Source organism: Perissodus microlepis, chromosome 12, assembly GCF_051167445.1.
Source record: "Perissodus microlepis isolate ML-2025 ecotype Zambia chromosome 12, ASM5116744v1, whole genome shotgun sequence".
Lineage (NCBI taxonomy): Eukaryota > Metazoa > Chordata > Actinopteri > Cichliformes > Cichlidae > Perissodus > Perissodus microlepis.
Genome location: NC_140472.1, coordinates 10,235,491 through 10,256,582, shown reverse-complemented (window position 1 = coordinate 10,256,582; position 21,092 = coordinate 10,235,491). Strand labels below are relative to the sequence as shown.

The 21,092-nt window shown below is 38.5% G+C and overlaps 1 protein-coding gene and 1 pseudogene across 1 annotated transcript in view; one reads left to right on the top strand and one right to left on the bottom strand.

Moving 5' to 3' along the window:
- Positions 1-21,092, top strand: part of LOC146375793 (voltage-dependent N-type calcium channel subunit alpha-1B-like) — a 285,946-nt gene that overhangs the window by 8,000 nt on the left and 256,854 nt on the right. The window lies entirely within an intron of this gene.
- LOC146375795 (uncharacterized) lies at positions 3,266-3,942 on the bottom strand (annotated as a pseudogene).

Here is a 21,092-nt window from a genome sequence, read left to right as displayed (position 1 = left end):
TTCTATCTATCCATACATACGTATATACACATACGCACATATACACATTTTCAATAACCCCATTAACACCTCAAAGGATACACAACCTACAAATATATATATATACCCATACCAACATACCCGTGCACCCGCACACACATGAAAATATTAGACAAGAACACCCTATCAAATCTCTACCTTTTCCCTGTACCCTGTAAAAACCATATCCTTAAACCGCTTTTTAAACTGCGCCATGCTCGGACATTGCTTCATATCTTTACTTAGTCTGTTCCACAGCTTCACTCCACACACGGAGATGCAAAAACTTTTTAATGTTGTACGGATACGAGGATGTTTTAAATTTAATTCCCCCCTCAAATTGTATCCCCGTTCCCTTTTAGAAAACATTTTTAGAATATTGTCAGGAAGCAGGTTATTTATTGCTTTATATATAATTTGTGCAGTGAGAAAATGAACCAGATCTGTGAATTTTAGAATTTTTGATTTTAAGAATAGTGGATTTGTATGATCTCTGTAACCAGTTTTATGGATTATCCTTATGGCCCTTTTTTGTAATATAAAGATTGATGATAGCGAACATTTGTAAGTATTGCCCCAAACCTCTGCACAGTAATTCAAATACGGTGCAATCAGGGAACAATAGAGAATGTGGAGTGATTTGTGGTCCAGAATGTGTTTTACTTTACTCAAGATTGAGACACTTCTTGAAATTTTGTTATGTATATGATTTATATGAGACTTCCAGTTTAATTTATCATCTATAATCACACCAAGAAACTTATGTTCAAGTACTCTTTCAATTTCCACACCATCTATATGAATCTGCACTTGTGCATTTCTAAGGGAATTCCCAAATAACATTATTTTAGTTTTACTTAGATTTAGCAATAGTTTGTTCCTGTTAAACCATTTTTAAATTTTGCACATTTCTGAAGTAATTGTATCCAGCAGCTCCTTTAGATTCCCCCCAGAACAAAAAATATTTGTGTCATCTGCAAATAATACTAATTTTAATATATCAGATGCCTTACAAATATCATTTATATAAATAATAAATAATTTTGGACCCAGTACAGAGCCTTGTGGAACACCACAAGCAATGTCCAAGCATGATGAGGAATGGACACCCAGCTTCACAAATTGTTTCCTGTCACTTAAATAATTTTTCACCCATTGCAGTACAACCCCCCTGATCCCGTACCGTTCCAGTTTATTAATTAATATGTCATGATTGATTGTGTCGAATGCTTTCTTGAGATCCAGAAATACTCCAGCTGCATACTGTTTCTGATCTATAGCATTCGTAATCTCCTCAATTGATTCGATTAATGCCAGAGATGTTGATCTTTTTGATTTGAATCCATATTGACTGTCAGAGAGTAATTTATATTTATCTAAGAATTTGTCTAATCGTTTATTAAACAGGTTTTCTAGGATTTTGGAGAATTGTGGTAGTAAAGAAACAGGCCTGTAATTTGTGAAGTGGCGTCTATCCCCAGTTTTATACAGCGGCACAACTTTAGCTATTTTCATTTTGTTTGGCACTTTTCCCGTCTGAAATGATAAGTTGCAAATATATGTTAGAGGTCCTACAATTCCTTCAATGACCTTCTTGACGATTTTCATGTCAATATCATTACAATCAGTAGATGTTTTATATTTACACATGTGTACAATGTCAATTATTTCTTTTTCCTCCACTGATGTGAGGAACATTGAGTTAGGGTTCCTATCAATCAGGTTTTCACTACAGTCTACTGATGGCAGTGACTCAGGAATTTGTTCTGCCAGTTTTGGTCCAATATTTACAAAATAATGATTAAAGCTGTTGACCTTATCGGCAGTGTTTTCAATAATATTGCCATTGTCGATAAAGTATTGAGGATAACTTTATTGTCGAGAATTATTTTTAATGGTACCGTTTAAAACATCCCATATTCCCTTCATATTATGTTTATTGTTGTTCAATATTTTACTATAATACTCCTTTCTACATACACGTATAATATTGGTCAACTTATTTTTGTATTTTTTATATTTATTTTCACCATCTTTTGTTCTTTGTTTTAGGAATTCCCTATAGAGTGTATTTTTCTTTTTACATGCATTTTGTAAACCCTTAGTGATCCATGGTCTATCTGAATATTTGTGCTTTCTGTTGTATTTTATTGTTGGACAGTTTTTATCGTACAACTCCATGAATATTCTTAAAAATATGCCATATGCAATATCAATATCAGTTTCTTTGTACACATTGTCCCAGTCCTGATTTAATAGATCGTTCTTAAGTGCATTCATAGTTTCTTCTGTCCTTACACGTCTGTATCTCAGTTGTTCTTCATGCTGATTTTTCTTATAATTAGTGTCATAAACTGCAAAAACTGGTAGGTGATCACTGATGTCATTAATTAATATTCCGCTCACAATGTTGTTTTCCATATTGTTAGTGAAAATATTGTCAAGTAAGGTGGCACAATGTGGTGTAATTCTGCTGGGCCTGGTTATTTTAGGATGTAAACTCAAACTGTACATAGTGTTTAGGAATTCGTCGGTCATTTTATGCTTTTTCGGATTCAACAGGTCAATATTAAAATCACCACAGATAAACATAACTTTTTGATTTGTTTTAGAGAATATTTCCTCTATGAAGTCATTAAATACTTGAATACTAGAGCCAGGTGTTCTATACATACAGCTAATTATTACATTTTTCCCTTTTTCCTTATAAATTTCAATTGTTATACATTCTAATAAATTATCAATTACAGTTGTCATACTTTCTACCACCTTGTAATTTAGGTTTTTATCCACATACACAGCTACTCCCCCTCCACTCTTGTTCCTTCTATTTACAAAATTCACTTCATATCCCTCCAGTCCAAAGTCCAGTCCTTTCTCCGCATTGATCCATGTTTCAGAAATGGCAATAATTCCAAATGGATTTGTCAACTCATTTAGATATTCCTTTATATTGTTGAAGTTGGCATACAGACTTCTGCTCTTAAAATGGATTATTGATAATTTATTTTCCGTGTTGATGGTGTGCTTAAACTGTTCATCAGTGAAGTAGCAGCAGTTACTGCTAATGTTGTAGAAGAAATTATTTTCCGGGTCTATATCCTTTTCTAAGTCTAGAACATTATGGTCTGTGTATCGAAATGTTCTCAGTTCCAGATTATCATAAAGAGAATTCCAATGAGTTATATTGATATTGTTGCCGGATGCAGATGAATGTCTTTTGGACTGTGCCATGTGTTGTGTTGTGTGTCACGTCACATGTGTATTCATACCTCCAGAGTAAGTTGAACCTCAGTATTTGTCCAGCTCCTCCATATTTCTGATGACCAACACTTTGGCTTGTTCCGGTGTTCCATTGAGTTTAATGAATACTTTGCAGTTGGTGGTCCATGTATTTTGAATTTTTCCCTGTTTCTTCAAGTAACGTGCTTTCCTGGCAATGTCCACATTTCTTTTTATCAGATGTTAATTCATGAAGACATCGGATCCTTTCAGTTTCTTTCCCTGTTTTAACAGTGCTGTTTTGTGTTTTCTGTTAGCAAATCTCACAATGATGGCTGGTTTGTCACTGTCATTTTTTCGGGGTAGAGGGTGGCAAGCCTCAATGTTGTTATAATCCACTTCCACACCTTTGGACCATAGAAAGGTAACCACTTGATGCTCCGTGGAGTTGACATCTTCCTCTCCTGGCCCTCCTACATTGTCAGCGGCGACCGCCCGGGCGTATGACCGGGATTTGATGCGAAGCCCCGTGATGATAACATCGTTCATCCGGGTGTACTGCTCCAAATCCGCCACTCTGTTCTCCAGGTACGCCAGCCGCCGATCCTTCTCGGCGTTCTGGATGCGGAGAGCCTTAACTTCCTCGACCAGGTCCAGGATGGCTTTCTGCTGCAGTTTGACAGCAGAAATCTCCTCTGTCATAAACTCCAGCAACTTCTTAATATCGTCACCTTCCTCGGCTGACAGAACTTTTTTCGGGCCCATGCTGAGAGACGCTCTTGTAGCGTTGCCGTGACGACCGGCTAGCTAGTTGATGCTAGCGTCCTTCCTCTCTCTCACCGCTACGGTTCAAAAACATCAACTTCTGAGTTTTCGAGAGGTCGCAAATGACGAGCCACCACTTCTAGACGGTTTTCCACACACGCTCTCAAAGTTTAGTATCCGCGGAGAGCTGCCGTTTTCAGAAGATATGTTAAGTTTGCCAACGTTTCTGCTCAGAGAACCTGTTGCTGACAGCTCGGTGTGTCACTTCCGGTCTCAGTTAACAAGTTAACAAAGGATATATCTACACTGTAGATATTTCCCCAAAAAATGTAAGCAGAAACACAAGTAAAGTTGACTTTTTCATAGAGTCAAACTGTAAGAGTTTAGTTTACTTTGTTAACGTTGTATTTATTCTTGTGACTTTGAATGCTAGAAGCCTATTAAACTTCTATACTGCTATACAGTTTAGAACTCTTAAAGATGTCGCAGAAGCAAGCTCCTTTAAGCAATTACTTTGGTGTTCCTCCACCTCGAAAGAAATGTCAGAAGTCCGAACCGCAAAAGAAGCGCGTATTCTCGGAAAAGTGGTTGCAGGAGGTGAACTGGCTTCAAACAAATGATGAACGCACAGAGATGTATTGCAGAATATGCCGTGAAAATCCCACTCTAGCGGACAACTTCTTATCTGGTGCGCGTTTTTTATTTTGACAGCACATGCGCACCTGCGGACCACTTTTGTGCACCCCTGGTTATAGAGGCATGCGACAGGTAGCATTATATGACATCAGCAAGTTGTGGTGCCTATGTTCAATTTCTAAAACTTCTGGTGTTTTTTGTTTGCCATGTCTGAAGAATCTATTTCATCGTCACCAGTTTTTAGTTAATCTAATTTTTATTATTTATTTTCTGAGTTAATATTTATTTGATTAGTCAGCATATTAAAATGATAAATTTTAGTCTTCAGATAGCTTATTTCATCTAACAAATATTTAAAACGCAGAAACTCAGGAAATGAACGTTATTATTTTTTTATAGGTAAAACAGCCTATCACTGGGCTGACGTCTTCTAAAAGTATTGCACTGAAACCAGATGTTACAGGCCATTATCATCTGACACACTACTTGTTTCTGTGTCTGAAGGGGAAAAAAAATTGGCTGATGAACTAGAATATCTGATTTTAAGTCGCCAGCTATTAGTATCAGTTTTAAAACTCCTATGAATCGGGTTCTACCTTTGATGTTTATTTGTACCTTATGAAGGTCAGTCTGGAACTTCAGGTAAAAATTTTGTATCCCCTTTAAAAGTGATGCAATGCTTTTGCATCACTTTTAATTGCTGTTGAAGTGTGGTAACGGTGAAAAGGGAGAGGCTGTATTGTGGGGGGTTGATGCTGGAAGGGCAGGGATCAGGAGACTGCTGTTATGCTGCTGAAAGTCCCTGAACACGTGCTAGCCCCACTGGGGGACAGGCCAGCCTCTTTTACGTAATGATACAGAGATTTATTTGCGGCGTCTTGGGCTGTGAGGAGCCTCGTTGCAACAAACAGAGCCTCTGCCAATTCCCAAACCTCTCATCAACACCTTAACCTCTTGCTGGATATCACTAGGAGTCAGTGAGACTTTTGTTCCTGTTAGCTGGAAACAAGGAAATATAATAAATGTCTGGTTTGCTAATATGTGCCTGAGATCTGCTTGTTTGCATGTTGCATCTTTATTGTAGAACCAAAACCGTTTGTGTTCTGCATAAATACTAAATATAAATATGTTAAAACTAGCAAATATAAGGATTCCTTATATAATCAGTCAGTTCTAACGATCCCACGTGAGCATCTCAAACTCTGTCATTTTTCTTGTTCCATAGCTTTAGTGTATCTAATGAAGCTATAAAAAACTTTATACTATAAAAATTGTCAAGTTACAGGCCTTCAAAGTACATGCAGAGAATTTTGCACTTGTTCATCCTTTTTGAGCCTTCCTAACATAGAAAGAGCTGTACTGGGAGCCCAATCCAGTCAAAAATATTTTCTTGATAAGGATGGAGGATGGGTTACACTGCCTTACATATAAATCTAGTTATCTTCTGATGATGGCCTTTTTTCAAGCTATAGGCAAGTGATGGAAATACTGTGGGATTAAAAATAGGCTTAGCATGTGCATTACACAATAAACAATTTCTATTATATACTTATGAATAATAGAAACATTCAAACATATGCAAAATGTATGCAAGGAACATTTCTCCTAGTAAAATGCTTTATTTGCATAAGTACCCACAAGTGGTATATGTGCATGTACTGTATGAAGCATAAATCGTGTGTTGAGTGTTGAGGTTATTGACAGGTTGTTAGAGCCTTTATGCAGCCAGAGCATTTGTAAGAGAGACAGAGAGAGAGAGAGAGAGAGTGTCTGTGTGTGTGTGGCTGGGTGTGGATGCAGCTCAAGCAGGCCTGATTAAATTGGGGCTGAAAAGGCTGGCATGTCAGCCATAATTGAAGGGTTGGGTGGTGGATAGAGGCCATTACAGCCGTGGTCTGGTCATTTTATCAGGGCCGTGCTACACTGATGGGTTGAGCCATGTTTTCTGGGTAGATATCGGATCACTCGTGCAGAGTGCATGCAGCTGAACACACACATGCAGGTAGTGCACTTAAGCATGCTTGTACACACATGCTGGCCAATCATTTCTCAGTGATGATGTCCATTTCCTGCAGGATGTGCTTTGTGAAAACCCATAGCAATCATGTATTAGCAGTGACTCATTGATTATCAGCATTCAGCTCATCTGAGCAGTCATCTTAGCAGGTTGTTTGTAACTTGAGTATAACATGACCCTTCATGGTTCACTCTGTTGTGCTTTCACAGGTTGCAAATGCCACATCCTCTCTTCCATGTAACATGAAAGATTACATAGAACACTTGGATAATAAGGAATTACAATATTATATCGTAGAAGTAACAAATACATTAACTACGGATTTATGTAATTTTGGCAATATTGCACTGACAGAGGGGAAAAAATAGAATTTTTATAATATCGGTTGTAAAACTCTCCTATGCTGTAAACCAAGGAATTGTAAACTGAGGATTCTACTAGAATAGCAAGGACTAATATAGAGGCTGATATAAAACACCTTAGAGTGTAAACTTATTGTGTAATGTACTGCCAGGGGATCTGTGGTTTGCCTTTGTTAGTAACACAGTGACAAGGATGCCAGTGTTGTGGCTCTGCTTTTTCTGCTCTCAAATGGTATCGGTGAATCCAGTTAACATGCAAGCTGTGTGACTGCAGGTCACTCATAGCACACTGAATTTACTGCATAATACTGTCCAGTATTTTACCAAACTGCTATTGATAAAATGAACAAAGTCAAGGCAGTCAACAGGAGGAGAGCTTCCAGGGAAAAATAGTGACAGCCACGATCCTTTTCTGGCTCTAGTTGATCTAAGTGGTGTCTCTGGTTTTTTTCTGACTTGCATTTTGCCACTGCAGATGTTTGCCACTGCATTTGCTGTCAAACTTCACAAACTGGTTGAAACAACACAATATTGCCTCCACCCAATTATCAATGAAAAACATCAGCACAAATAATGAAAAGGATCTAGGAGCTTTGTTTTTATTAAAGTCAAATAAAATTATTTTTATTTCACAACAACTGTCACCTCAAAGCACTTTATATTGTGGGTTACAGATGCTACAATATTAGATAAACAACAAGAAAACTCCCCTTTAACAGGTAAAAAACCTCCAACTGAACCAGGGTGGGCAGCCATCTCACTGATTGTAAGCAATCAGTTCATCTGGGTAGTCATCTCAGCAGACTGTTTCGTTCATTGTGTGGATGCTTTAATTGTGTGGATGCTTTAAGCATCCACACTATTGAGTTCCTCTTGGGACTTCCGTACACTTTTTGGCACTTAACTACTTCCACAATTTTCAGCCGATTTTCACCGTTCAAATTTTAAACTATTCTGCTATTTCTGCTAATGTGTGCTATGTCTTTTGGTATTTTTCACTATTATACTTTTTAAAATATTAAGCTTAATTTGTCCCATTGAAATGAATGGGAAACTTCTGCAATTCTGCTAAAATTTGCTTGTTTTTGAAACTTAACTACTTCCTCATATTTTCACGTAGAACAACCATTCAAACTTTAAAATGTTCTCAAATTATTGGGCTATTCAGGTATAAATCAGCTTTTTCAAATCTTTTACCGTTTTACTTTTATGCCTCTTAAAGTTTTCAGTTGCAAAATTGTGATTTTTCACAAAATACATGCGTTGTTATGGTTGCTATGCACTTGGCTTCCAGTGTGCCACTGAAGGTTTTGCAGTCTTCTCTTCATGTCCGAACAACTTCTTGCTACTTGCTCAATTTTCACTCAACTTCCACAAATTATACATCAAAACGTAGGTATTTTTGCTGGCTTTCCGAAAATGTCACTATCATTGTTGTGGGATTTATAGAATTTTGGCAAATCTCCTCAGACCAACACAAAGTTGCAAAACTCTCCATAGAAAGTCAATGGAGAGCTTGTTCAAAATCACCGCTTGATTTCTGTAATGAGAGGCATATTCGAATCGTCATATCTCCTTAACGAAGCAAAGTTAAGACATAAGGCTTGTCCCAGTATATCTTCAGACACTCCTGACGCTCACAATTCAAGAATTATTTTCTCACCTATTTCCGTTCTGAAATGAGTTAGACTTGTTTGAGGGTAGGAAATTCGTCCTTCGCTCAGATTTCTTCAGATTTCAAACTCTGGAAATGAACCACTTTTTTCTCTCGTCATATCTTTTTAATGGATTTCCACAGAGACCTGAAAATTTCCATGATTGTTCACCAAAGCCTGCTGTCTCTTACGGTGAAAGAATGATATTGATACTCCAAATAGATTTAGAGTTAGAAAGCGTTGTTTGAGGGCAAGTCAAGGCAGTTTTTGCTTTGCTCTACTCAGTTATGGTGCATTAGAAGTCAAATATCTTTAATAATTCATATTTTAATGATAAATTGTCAACACTTTAAGATTCCCCCATCTCTTCTGAACAAAACGGTGTAAGAATGACCGTTCTAGCCCCTACGGTTAGGAAATTATGGTCATTTGTTTGAGGGGAGTCGTCATTATGAGAAATAGACTGCAAAAATCCTGTGTCTCTCTGTGCTGCGTGCACCTGTTTTGGCGGGAAAAAGTGCACAGGCTCTCTGATTGGTGGATTCAAATTCAGCAGCTCCCAGGCAGCTTGACTGAGCTAGAAACTTACTTCTCTCTCCCTGTGTGTGTGTGTGTGTGTGTGTGTGTGTGTGTGTGTGTGTGTGTGTGTGTGTGTGTGTGTGTGTGACAGAGAGAGAGAGAGAGAGAGAGAGCCTTTTTATGGGCTGATCTCATTGTAAGATTTAAATTCAATATATTTAGACTGGTTGACTGAATTGGATCTTGTGTGTGTGTGTGTGTGTGTGTGTGTGTGTGTGTGTGCATGAGAGAGAGAGAGAGAGAGAGAGAGAGAGAGAGAGAGACCCTTTTTAGGGCAGCATCTCATTGTTGGAAAAAAGTATAATATATTCAGACTGGTTGACTGGCATAGACCCTCCGTGTGTCTCTCTCTCTGTGCATTTGTGTATACATATTTGATTTTGTGTGTATCTGTTGGCTGTTCCTTCTTGTTTTTTAAATTTATTTTTATTTCTTTATTTTTTTTTCACAGGTGAACAACAATTAGTTTTGAGGGAACTTAACCATGTTCCGTTTTTTTTTCAGCTTGTCATCTTACTTTTCCAGTATTTTCACTTAAGTTATTACTATTCTGCTCAATCATAGTATTTGTTCTAAATCATTGTTATTATGCTATATTGTAGTATTTCTGCTAAATCATACTATTTCTACTATATTATATTTTTCTTTCTAAATATAGCATTTCTGCTATATAATTGTATTTCTGCTATGTTATAATATTTGTGCTAAACCAGAGTATTTGTGCTGAAACATAGTATTTCTGCCAAATGATAGTATTTCTGTCAAATTATAGTATTTGTGCTAAAACATAGTATTAATTTAAAATTACAATATTCATAGTTCATCACAGTGTCTCTGGTAAATCACAGTATTTCTGCTCTGTTGTACTATTTTTCTAAATCATAGTGTTTCTGTAATGCTTAAGTATTTTTGGCTAAATATATTCTTTCTGTTATCTTATACTATTTCTCCTAAATTCTTGTATTTTTGAGAAGTTATCATGTTTCTGGTAAGTTACAATATTTCTGCTAAGTTCTGCTATGCTATTGTATTTCTGCCAAGTATTATGTTTCCTCTAAGATATTGCAGTTCTGCTAAGTTATTCCATTTTAGCAAAGTTCCTTTGCTTCTGCAAAGTTTTTACAATTTCTGCAACTTTTCAGCTTTTTCAGCTAGTTTTTGCATACAGCTTCAGCTTTAAAGCATCCACACTGCATTTTCGCAGAAAATGCAAATTTTTCTAGTTCAAGTTCATTTCAATTTATCTGTGTCAAACTTTAGTGCTATGGTATTTTGTTGTGAACCATTATGTAATGTGGTCATTTTATTTTATTACAACTTGGGTGTTGTCTATTGTAATCTTCCACAATAACTTGGTGAGGATCTAATGTGTTGAAAGTAAACATTGCTTACATATTAAATCCTCAGCATGTTTTTTAATCAAGACATCATCTTTAATTGCACTGACTACTCAGAAAGAGGATACTTAAAATCCTGATGACAACTGGGGTATTCCAGTACTGAAATGTATCATGGTAGAATTTTACTGTCTACCTACTGGTAGAGAAGTATTTTTGAGCTGAAGAAAATGTTGTAATTTAACTGTTTTAGTTTTGACTGACAACACCAATAGAGTGAATTTTAATGCTGACACTATGAGATGTTCAGATTTCCTCTGTGCTATTGTTTGAAGGGGGGTAAATGTAATGGTGTTGTCCATTGCTGCCACACGTGTTTTCTGAAATAAAAGTGAGGTTACTGTACTTCCCATAAAAATCAAATTTGATACTTAGTCTAGGTGGCATTACCTTGGCCTTCAGTAATACTGTGAGGAATCTTGAAGTCATGTTTGACCAGGATATGTACTTCAATGGGCATATCAAACAAATATGGCCACACTTCCTCCTTATAGTGAGCTACCCAACCTTATAGTTGGGGCGACTGTGGGGGTTGGGAAGCGTATCTGTAACAAGAAGGTCGCCGGTTCGATCCCTGGGCTCTCTGTCCTGGTCATTGGTACCCTACCACCTACTGGTGTTGGCCAGAGGGGCCGATGGCGCGATATGGCAGCCTCGCTTCTGTCAGTCTGCCCCAGGGCAGCTGTGGCTACAACCGTAGCTTGCCTCCAGTGTGTGAATGCGAGAGTGAATGAATAGTGGCATTGTAAAGCGCTTTGGGTGCCTTGAGAAGCGCTATATAAATCCAATCCATTATTATTACTATATGTGTGGTTCCCTTTCCTGTTTATGCCACTCAATAAGCATTTAGCGTATGCAAAGTGTCTTCACTGTAGAATTCTTGGGGTGGATGCAAGTGCCTCTATCACATTTATGGGAGGTAGAGAGGGCCATCTACTCAGTGAAAGGTTGGTGGTTTTATCCTTGGCTTATCATGGCAGGGAGTCCTTTATGATATAGGTTACAGACTGTTCAGGATGTAAGCAATGCACTACAGCAACCTTCTTAGAGAGTTCACGGATTGCTGCAAGAGCGCTTTTCTTATTTCTCTTAGTGTCTATCATATTTCCATTTTTCGACTATTTGATCAATTGATCAAATAGTCTAGGTCAGGGGTCGGCAACCTGCGGCTCCGGAGCCGCATGCAGCTCTTTAGTCCTTATGCTGCAGCTCTGTGGTTTGGGAAAATAAATTAGTATTTTACCTAGTATTTATTTATATAGTATTTAGCTGAAGTGTATTTTATTTGTGTTTAGTTTTTTTTTTTTTAACTTGTAGTTCTAAATTGGAAGATTATTGTGATATTGAAATATAAAATAAAATAATTTTATTATTTTTCATCGCTCAAAATAAGTGTCACACTCGCGGAAGCCGGTATACCCGCCAAAACGCCATGCATTTATCGAGACTTTCAACCCCAGATAGGCCAATTATTGATCTTGGGATCCACATTATATCAGCAGCTATTCTCCACCGTGAACTATGTTAAAAACAAACACCGCTCACGCCTCACAGATGACAGCTTACAGTCCTGCGTAAAGATGAAAGTGACTTCGTACAGCCCCGATTTGCAGACGCCGTGCGCAGAGGTTCAGGAGCAGAAGTCCCATTGTAAACGTACCACGGCAGACCTGACGATGTTTCCATGAACATGCTTTTCAGCATCTCTTTATTGACCACTTTTCACACATGGTTGCTGTACATTCAGCCGGCTGTAGATTTTCAGCTCACAGCCCGACAACACAACAGCAGAGAGAGCACAGACTTTAAGGCGGCGAGGCATGATTGCGGGTGCCACTCAAGTGCGTCCGACTCCCATGCAGGGGCACTGCAGACCACGCCCCGCCACACACATTAACCAGGTAAAATACATATTTAGGCAGAATTTTGCAAATATCTATTTTTAATTTTTTAGCAGCATAGTGCTTTTTTTCCAATTACTGTTTAAAAGTCAGGTCAACGCTCCAAAAGCCCACAGGCGATATAAGGGTGGCGGCTCACAACAGTTTTTGTTTGCTACATGGATGATTTTAGTTAAGCTGGGTGTCTTTCCTTTTTTAATATTTCTTTAAGAGTTCAAAATGTGTTAATTACATAAATAAAATTAAATTTTCTCTGTAGCACTTCATGGATTTCATAAGCAACACACTTTAGTTGCTCTGTGGATTCTTTTAAAAAGCAGTTAAAAACTTTGCTGTTCAAACAAGCCTTTTGTTGATCCACGTATTTGATATTCTTTACATTCTTTACATTTGACCTTTTACATTGTGTATAATGTCTATTGATTGTATTGTTTATTTTAATATTTGTGTACAGCGCTTTGTGACTGCCTGTCTGTGAAAGGCGCTTAATAAATAAACTTTACTTACTTACTTTAGTTGTTCACACAAAGCATAAAGGTAAAAAAAACAATATATACAGTGTTATCTTCATTTTAGATGTCAAAAAGTATTTGCGGCTCCCAGTGTTTTCTTTTGCGTGGAAACCGGGTCCAAGTGGCTCTTTGGGTGTTAAAGGTTGCTGACCCCTGGTCTAGGTATTCCTAACGACCCCTTAGTCTTTCATTATTATTGAGCTGATGTCATGGAGTTGCTACGGATCAGACTTATTCTGTCACATCCATCGTCACAATTAGGCCCTTCTTAGAAAGACTTAGGTCCTTCCTTTATTCCCCAGTTCAAAATTAGTGACTACTGTTCACTTATTCATATCCCAGAATTGATCTCTTTTAGCTTAATAATAATTCATAGCATATGTGAAGCAGTTCGAGGGCCATCTTGAACTTGCTATCAAATGATCCCATCACACATCACAGATGCTTGCTCTCAAAACAGGGGCCTGAATCGTCTTTCATTAGCTGGTAATCAGATAACTCTACAATGTTCCAGTATGATGTAGGGAGTTGCTAATAAGAACATGTATTTGCCTCCTGCATGCTCCTACCAAAATCAATAGTGTATTGAGCTGAACACAGAAGGAATAGATTCTCCTCAGCAGTCCTCTTTATAGCTGGCTGGATCAAAGCAGCTGCTGTTGGATTTTTGCAGTGATTTTTGCTCATCCCTAAAATACATGCCACACACAGCATAAGTGCATATGTTTCTCTTATCAGTAAAATATACCATATTCAATATTTTTTTAAAATATGTTTTCATACATATTAGCCCTTTGAACTTTCACGTATGATATTAATAAATTTAATTATATAAAGCTGTGGGTGACTGGAATGGCCTTACTGGGATCCCTCCCTCTAACACATGGTAGACATTTGTTTTCAGCAAAAATGCTGTTGTCCTGTCAGCAAACTGACTGTACTGTCTCCACTATTATCTAATGAAGTGTTGCATCAGATACTACTAAGATAACATTTTCAGCTCATGGTACCTTTCAAAATAGCAACCTCATGATTTCCTAGCACAGCATTGCATTTTAATGAGAAGATCAATGTTATTCACTTTACCTGATTCAGTTTCAGGGTAGTTTTTCAAACATTAGAGGATTCCACTTCAGTATGGTATTATCCTGAGCCTGGCTGAACAACATTTCTTCACTCTTGCTCCACTTTGCTCTCAAAAAGAAATAGCACACGGGATTCTGTGCTTGCATTTCTTATAGGAGCTTCTGTGTTACAGTTTCTCATTTATTTTCTACACATGGGAGGTTTTTAATTTTCTGTACTGCAGTGACACTGTTTTGTGGTTAGAGGTGTGAGGTTGTTGTAGTTCGTGGGTCGTTGACCCAGTGTTTTGAGTTTTGTGGGTAGTTCTGTGGGTAGATGATTTATTTCCATGCCTGGAACCAAAACTAAAGGTTTTAAATGGCTTCAAATGGCTTGAAATTTGTCAAAGCATGTATTTTTATTTAGTTTGAGTTCATGGTCTACTGCATTTAAATCTCTGCTGTGTCTGAAGCAGGAGGTGGTACACCTTGTGTAATTGTAATTCTGAACTTGTTTATTAAATAAAGACATAATTGTTTGGTTGGTGTCCAATACGAACCCTCGGGCTCCAAGTTTTTTTTGGTTTTTTTAACCACTGTATCATTATTATTTGAATCAATGATTAATCAGTTCAAGCTGATTAATAGAACTAGAAATTTTGACAGTCTGACTCGCTGAGGGTCATGTTTTGTCACAACTTTTTCACAATTGTGATAAAGCCAAAAGGTCGTCATTTTCTGTGTTTGAAACTTATGCATCTGTCTCCTTGAAGTATAGTGATGATGGTTAAATGTTGGACCTTGTCATTGCACATGTGAGGCATTTCCTCTCCACGCTGCCTCATTAAGCTCAGCAGAACCAGCCTCAGGCAGTTACAGCCTGTTAGCGGAAAAGGAACAAATTGGAAAATGAGACAGCAGCCGATAGGCATCTGCTGATGTGTTTTCTTCTTTGGACTGATGTGTCTGAGTGTGCGATCGATGCCCTGCGCAGTGTCTCAAGCCCCAACCTCCATTCGGAGTCCTCCTTTAGACTGTTTTGAAAGCTGTTTGCCTTTCCTGTCATGTCGGATGAACTTAATAAAGCTAAATAATGACATGTAGATATTGAGAAGCCTTTATAATTTAAAAATATAGTTCTAAAAATAAGACAATTATCATTTCAAAATATGTATAGCAAGACTGCAGAGCCAGCTAGTACTGTGTCATGCTAGTGGCGTGAGTGTTTACTTGGCACATCAGGGCTCGCAAAATCGCTAGCCCGACGTCCCGGGGCTAGCGATTTTTCCAGTCGGGCTACCAAAATCGATCTCTGCCCTGCCCGTCGGGCAGGAAGGAAAAATATATGTCAATGCTTTTGCATTCTTTCGGAAATGTAGCTGGGTAATTATGTCATTGGCATCGGTGAGCCACTGTCAATATGTGACATATTGAAATCGCGTTTGAATTTGCGCTTGTTTTTTGCTTTCACTTTGCAATCGCGCGAACTGTGTATGGAGAGCGACAGTACTGATTGGTGAGTGACGATAATTTGCGCACCAATTCCTCTGACATCGTCTTATCAGTCGTTAGCTTACTATGCAAACATGACAAGTGAAATCTCCCGCAGCAAGCTTAAACATGTGAGAGGTTGATCGCGCAGAGAATCGCTGAGCGTTATGTGAGTGCGTGTGTAAAAGCAGCAGGATATAAGGCAAAAAGAAAGTGCAGCTTTATGGTTTCATGGACAAAATAATTTCTGTGGCTGCAACATGACGAGCTAAATAATAACCAGGGGTGCACATAAGTGGTCCGCAGGTGTGCATTCACTGTCAAAATAAAAAAAGATAAGAAGTTGCAACGCGTGTTTGCGTACATAAGATTTTCTGGAGGAGGACAAACATTTGTTTAGAACTCTTAAAGATGTCGAAGAAGCAAGCTCCTTTAAGCAATTACTTTGGTGTTCCTCCACCTCCAAAGAAATGTCAGAAGGAGTCCGAAACGCAAAAGAAGCGCGTATTCTCGGAAAAGTGGTTGCAGAAGGTGAGCTGGCTTCAAACAAATGATGAACGCACAGAGAGGTGGTGCAGAATGTGCCGTGAAAATGCCACTCTAGCGGACAAAAACACTGCCTTTTATATGGATGCAAACGCGCGTTGCAACTTCTTATCTGGTGCGCGTCTTTTATTTTGACAGCGAATGCGCACATGCGGACCACTTATGTGCACCCCTGTAAATAACATAATGTTCTGCCGGGTGTGTTGTTGGTTTTCCCTCGATTTCTGAGTCGACAAGCGCCTTTGTTACTGGGACCAGTAATTTTAAGAAAGGCCCCCATTAGAACCCATGAGAAATGCAAGAAATGCATTATTGCTCAGTCTGCAATAACCCGGAACAAACACCAATTGCAAATAACATACTAAAAATAAACCTGAAAAATCTGTTTAGAACAGCGTACTAAGTTGCAAAGAGTGAACTACCACTGGCAAAATTTAGCAGTCTTTGCCAGTTCTTGGTTCCACCTGCCTCTTACCCGTGACTTCAGTGGAAATTTCAAATTCAGGATCTGACACAGACTGATTCATGTTCTACACAGTTCTTACAAGTTCATAGAAATTTCTGTTCAATTAGAACCAAGTATTTGAGTTGATGATTGTAATTTTTATACAATGTTGTAATTTGTGTTTCAACAATTTTTTTGATTAAAGTTTTGTTTCCGTTACAATATTATACTTTTATGTATAATATTGTAACGGAAACAAAACAGGAAACAAAACAAAAATAAAAAAATTGCTCTCTTTTTTATTCGGGCTACTTAAATTTATTTTGGGCTACCAAAAACTGAAGAGTACCTGCCCGAAGGGCTACCAGGGATTTTGAAATTTTGCGAGCCCTGCACATATAGATAGCACTATTCATATTATACATATAAACGGTGTATTTATTGGAGCTGTTTTCATTCAAAAATGAATGATCAGTTTTTGTTGTTGTTGTTTAGGGGGTTTTTTTGTGTGCAAATTTGCTGTTTAAACTACAAACAGTTAACACAAAATGAAAGCTATTTGACCAAGTGTATTTCTTTTTATGGGTTTTTATATTCAAAGACAAAATTTGCTCATATGACGTAACACTGCTGTTTTTCTGTTTTCCCTTCCCTGCTAGTCTTGGCTCTTACAGCACTCTTTAACAGCTCAGTACAATTTTTAGTTAAACACACCCACACATATTTACTTACATTACCAACAGAATATGAAAAAAATTAAATAATAATGATTATGTCAAAGTTATCTATGCAGTATATTGCAAAGGCATCTACTAAATTTAGAATTCAAACCAGTTATCCCGTCCGATCTCATCTCATCATTTTCTTGTACTTTGTAGTGTTTATTTTGTAAGATAGAAGAGGTGTCTGGATATTTTTTCTTTTATACAGTCTATGATTTAAAAAATTTAGTCACACCACTCTACAAACTCCTGAAGAGCAGGCCCGTGGTGTTGTGAGGGGCCTGACAGCAGTGACAGGAGAACTGTGTTGTCAGCATATTTTACCAGGTGACAGTTGGGCTGTGTGGATCTGCAGTCATCGGTGTAGAGGATGAAGAGCAGGGTATATGCGTGCATGAGGTTGGGAATGTACGCTTGTGTCCGTGTGTGTCTATTCATCTGTGTCTATATGTCAGTCTTAGACTCCACCTCTCAGGGAACATCACAGGCCCGTTGGGGGGTCCTCAGGCCTCTGGACCTGGGAATCGGTCCACTCTGGCACAGCTGGCTGCCGGCAGAGCCCGCGGGCATGCCACTACAGCTCTCTGTGGCTTCTGCACCGCGGCTGCTGCCATAGTGATGTTGAATGTTGTCAATGCATATTTTCCACAGGTTGGATGTTAGTTAGAAGAATGAACAAATTCTGGCAATTCTAGTAATTGAAGAGGCTTCAAGTGAAGGGAAGAGAGATGATGATGAGGTGCTGGGCAGGTATGGGTATGGTGTTAAGGAGAAGAATCGGAAGGACAGCTAGTAGTGAATTTTGTTAAAAGGATGGTGTTGATCTACAGCAGACCTTCACAAAGTGTGGGGGGCGCAGAGCCATTGCAGGGGGGGGCGCGGCATGAAAAGGGAAAAAAACCCCAAAAACAACGCTTGGACACTGCTAGCACGGGGTGCCTACACAAACGCAAAGCAGGAGATGAAGCATAGCTGAATATGTTTCCAAACCAACTTCATTCTAAGCCAAAGACTGGAAAATATGTTGAAGCATATCTTCCCTTTGGTTTCACCTGCACAAGTGCCAAGGTAGGTCTCCCCTGCAGAATTGGTCTTTCCTTTGTCGGGAGCACACGCTGGGCTCTCCAAATCATGGACAAACAGTATCCCACATTCTTGATTTTTAGTTCACAAACACTTGTTGTAATGACTAACTACTCCTGACATTTTGGAGATGTTAGCTCTGTATACAGTAAAGTTACAGTGGGATACAAATAATATCAGGCTGATCCTGACACGATTTGTTCCCCCTGTCTAAATCACAGACAAACAGTATCCCACAGTTGTTTATGTTTTTAAACCCATTTTGCACAGAGAGACATTTTTTTTGAAAAATTTATTGATAGCAATGTTGAATATTATTACACAGGGAAAAAACAACTACATGTAAAATAATTACACCGTGACGCCTCTGCCTTTCTAAATAGAGGGACAGTAACTGTGTGTTTATATGTAAGAGTGTAAAACCTGAAGATAGAGACAATATACTGTTAATCTGACTATCTGCCATTCTGCAATTCCTCTCATGTAAGCAATGACGTGGCGCACAGCTGACGTGAAAAAAGGCACATACCTTTGACGTTGCGTGACGAACTCTGTATTCCTCGTCCACGCGTAAACGCAAAAAATGATCTCCGTTTTCGGTGATTCGAAACGCCGTTTACGTGTGGACGAAACAGCTGCGTTTTCAGAAATACCCGTGTAGGTGCGGATGTAGCGTAAAAGAGTTAGTAGTTTATTTTCTTACTACCTGCAGATTACTTGTATTTGCTTAATTGTTTACTAAATGTTTGAGGTGTGAAATAAACCGCAATTGAGCAAAATACGGGTGTGTGTGGTTGGAGGATGTGTTAGTGCGTGCGTGTGTGTGCGCGCGTGCGAGGGGGGGGGGGCGAACATTTTTCTGTAAAACAAAGGGGGACCCAGCGAAAAAAGTTTGGGAACCACTGATCTACAGGATCCACGGCCCCAGTGCAGGAAGTCTGGTTCGGCTATCTGGCCTTATCTCTGATCCTGTGAGTATTACCCAGCAAGCAATGCAGTGTTCAGATGGAGCTGGTGTGGGTGAGGGGATGCACCCAGCACTAACTACCTTGAAATATTCCCGGTGTCTTCCCTGCTTACACCGATTAGATAGATAACCTGAATACCTTTGCTGTCCCAGTCCCACCTGTTAATGGTAGCTCCCCTATCAGTCAGTGCGCTTGTTAATTAACTTGTTTAATTTTAGTGACCTGGACAGTAAGCCTCAAGGGACTGTTAAATTAATTGGGCTGGAATAACCTGTAAGAGCTATTTCCACTATGAAAGATTAATATTCTGATTTTTTTCCTTTACTATTTAACAAAAGGAGAGAATAAAGGAGACAAAGGAAAACTGGATCTGAAGATGCACTTATCTTTGTGTCCTGGGTTGACGATAATCACCTAACAGGAAAACCATCTCCCCTGGGCATTCAGTGGAAGTATGTTGTAAACCAAAATGCTTTTGAATTAATCATCTAACATGGCAACAAATTGAGCAGAAAAAAGCCAAAAATATACAAACCAATTTGCAGGTTCACAGTTTGGTCAGTGGTTGATCCCTCTGGTGTCACTGCTGGAACTTTCAACTGTGAACACCTTAGGTCCAATCTTCAGAACTGCTCATCTCGCAGAAGACAAAAGGGAAGAACCTGCATCTCTTCTTCACTTAACTTTTATACCTGTTCACCCTTTCTCCCCCCACTCATACTGGACGTTACATCTTCTGACATGACATCTGGCCTCACCCATAGGGACACCCAATCACTTTATTTACGTCTAATCACCCAATGTCCAGCCACATCTTCTCTCTCTCTCTGTCTCTCTCCCTCTGACTTACCTGATTTAAAGTTGAAACTTTAAAATCACTCTGTTACATTTTCTTGTTATTCTTAACATAGAAATTCCATCACATTTGAACATTCAATCACACATGAATATAATTCACTTCATGTTTCTATCAGTTTATGTAATTCTGCTTTAGTAAGATTTGTCTTTAACGTATTTTTATGAATATTCATTTTAACATACTCCTTTTTAAATTCAGACAAAGAGGAATACTTTGTTTTATGTTTCTCTTTAAAATTTTGATAAGGTTTGGCGACAGGGGTTTTATCTTCTGGCATTCCTGAAGTCATACAATAATCTGCTAAAGCTGAAGCTGGATCAAATTCAGCATTAGAACAGTCACATAGACATATAGACTTATATTTTAAATTATCTTTAAGAGTAAAGATGATTTACTAGTCGCAAATAGGGAATAGCTCTATTTTAGCACTCTTTTTAACACATAAGGTTGGATATTATGACCTTTTATACCCTCTTATATGTGATGAAGGGACGGCCTGGAGGACTTCAGTTTCTCTCTACTCCTTGTCTCATAACAATGGAAATGGCTGTGGTAAACACGTACTTTAAGAACAGGGAGGGACATAGGGTGACATAAAAGAGTAAGAGGCAGGCTCACACAGAAGGTGCAATCCAAAAGAAAAAGACGTCAATGTGGTTCAGGTGAGAATGTAGATTAGATTAGATTAGATTAGATGAAACTTTATTAATCCCTCGGGTGGGTTCCTCCGGGAAATTCAGTTTCCAGTAGCAAAGCACCGAAAGAAGTTGCATGTTACAGATACATTAAGGGGAATGAGAGTAAGGATATAAGCATAAATACACCATATATACACATATACACATATATA